The 2683-nt window shown below is 46.6% G+C and overlaps 1 pseudogene; it reads right to left on the reverse strand.

The window, feature by feature from the left end:
• Positions 1 to 231: 231 nt before the first annotated feature.
• LOC112443441 (store-operated calcium entry-associated regulatory factor-like) lies at positions 232 to 1886 on the reverse strand (annotated as a pseudogene).
• Between the last annotated feature and the right edge of the window lie 797 nt (positions 1887 to 2683).

Genomic DNA, 2683 nt, shown 5'->3' on the forward strand with positions numbered 1-2683 from the left:
ATTTAAACCAGCTATATTTCCATTTTTTAAATGAAATGGAGGTTTCAAGTATTTTTTTTTCAGCACACAATCCTCCCCAACAACCTTCTAGATACTTATTTTCTACCTTTTCTGAAAAAAGATAATTCTCATTTACCAGAACCCCAGACACCACTGAAGAATTCGAAGCTCCTGAGCTCAGAAGTGAGCAAACACACACAGATAAGTATAATTAGTAGTCAAAGGCTGGGTTTAAATGTTTGAAGCACAGTCAACACCCACTAGGAGGAGGGCATGGCAACCCACTCCAGTATTCTTGCCTGGAGAGTCCCCATGGACAGAGGATTCTGGCGGGCTACATACAGTCCATGGGGTCGCAAAGAACTGGACCCGACTGAATGACTAAGCACAGCACAAACGCCCACTAAGAAATACCAACTAGATTATCATTGCTTTTGTGAGGTAATGACTCATCAACTCAAACCACCTAAGTCTGAAATGTTCTGTATTTATTGTCTATTGGTATAAAGCCTTCATTCTTAACTCTTCTTATGCCATCACATTCTTAACTCTTTTATAAATTAAACAATACACTTTTAGCGTCCCACAGTAATCACTTTCAAAAGTTATAATATATATCTGCATGCTACACAAACATGCATTTCTCTCTATAAGCATTTTGCCACATATCACCACCCTCAAACAGTATAAAATTTTTAAAAATGGGACATCACAAAACTGTTGCATATTCCTTTCCCCCACTTGTTAGCAGGTGGCACTTTCTTAAAAAGAGAAAGCAGTGAAAAACCAGAAATTTTGCAACCAGTGTTTGACTTCAACTTTTTACTTTCTGGTCATCTTCAAGTACCACCCTCTCCTGGTACTCTTCTGGATCTTGTCTCTGAGCTTGAATATGCTGAGGAACAACCCGTTCCCCTGGGTTCCCCTGAGAAGTGGTAAGCAGGGCTCTTGCACAGGCTGGAAGCATAAGAGAGGGTGAGATAGGTGGTATCATGTGTCTGAGAATGGGTGTTGCTGCTCTATTGCTGCCAAATATTCTAATATTCCTCCAGTTCCCAAGCCAGTGCAGAACCTTGGTCCTAAATGCTCATTTCCCTGCCAGAACCCGAGGTTGCACCATGTGGATCTGTGAACTCAGACTTCATGCCTTTGGGACGTGGTCCTGCTGAGCTGGTGAACCTCTAATAATGATGGGAATATGGAGGATACTTAGGATATGGGGGAGGAGAATCTTGACGGTCACTAAGGAACAATTTGTAAACTGCACAGGCAACAGAGGTAGCTTCTAGGATAGCAATCACCTCATTGATGCCACAGGAATCTGGACAGTACAACTCATAAAAATCAGAGAAAGAGTTAAAGCTGTGATTTCCCCGAGGCTCTCTCACCTTCTTCCGGCCAAGTTCCATGTAATCTAAGTCATACCCCGAGATACGGGAACCTCTTAGTTCCTCTTGGGGACAGGCTTCAGAGGACTCATAGTTTTTCCCGCTTGGCGTAGTTTTTCCAATTTGCACTCGGTATCTAAACTGATCTCACTTTCCTGCTGCGCCCTGTGACCACCCCACCCTCTGTTCTGACGCTGTACGAATGTGGGGAAATAAGTATCACGTCCAGCTGTGCCTCCAACACGTCTGCGCGGGGGACTGGAGCCGACCCCCAGGAAGTGGTAGAACCATCCTAGTGGCGGGTAAGAGCTTTACATCCCACAGCAGCATTCTGTCCAGGTCGCTCCGGCCCCAGGCAGGGTCGCAATCAGCAAGGCTGGCTGAGACGGGAGGTTGAGGAGAGGGCAGTGTCCGATCACTTGTGGCCACCAGTCCCGGTACGCTTCGTGACAATGGCGAATAAAGGCAGGCGGAGGAGGGTGGTACGAGTTACGTCATGCCCGTGGCCTGTTATTTTATGTGCATCTTATACCTTTTAATTTTTCATTAGCCTTTGTTAATGACTCTTAATGAAGCTATTTTGGAGCTTTGAAGCCCTTTGCAGGCTTGTGCGTGACAACTAAATCAGGAAACCTATTGTTTGTTTGATTCGGGAGCCCTTGCTTTCAAGTGCATTTCTCAAGTGACCTTGTCTTTAATAGCCATTATACTTCTAGGTCATCTTAGCCTGGGACCACAGTTCTTAAACGTGAACAAGCAAGGATGCTGCAAGTGTGCTCAGTTCGTGGGGACTTCAGGATCCCCTTTCTTCAGCAAAGCCTTGGGTCTCTTGCGGCAAGTTAATATTATACTTAAGAGGCATGTGCCACTGGGTTGAGCATTTGCGTGGTTTTGCAGTGTACCTCATTACACGGAAATTTGCTTTAGGCTGATGCGGGACCTAGTGTCACTGTAAGCCATTCTGTGACCAGCGTGCTCTAACGCAGGAGTCTTGGAGTTAGGTGGTGAGTGCCCTAACAGCTTTGAGGTGCTCAGTCCGTGCCCACCAGTGCTGCAGCTTTCGGCTTCTGAGAGTCCCACCAGAAATAGCCTTTCCTTCCTGTTAACACACCGGCAATCACCAAAGAGTTGTTACTGCGGACTGGCCAAGAGGAGGCCTTGCGTGCACCACTAGCAATTCCGGTGTGGACCTGGGGACTGGCGAAAGGACTGAACCAGCACGTCCCCAAAGAATGTGGGCTGTGGACTGGGACTCCAGTCAAACGGGGCACTGTGGGCTGAACTACCAACCCAAC

This window comes from Bos taurus, chromosome 22 (assembly GCF_002263795.3).
Source record: "Bos taurus isolate L1 Dominette 01449 registration number 42190680 breed Hereford chromosome 22, ARS-UCD2.0, whole genome shotgun sequence".
Classification (NCBI taxonomy): Eukaryota; Metazoa; Chordata; class Mammalia; order Artiodactyla; family Bovidae; genus Bos; species Bos taurus.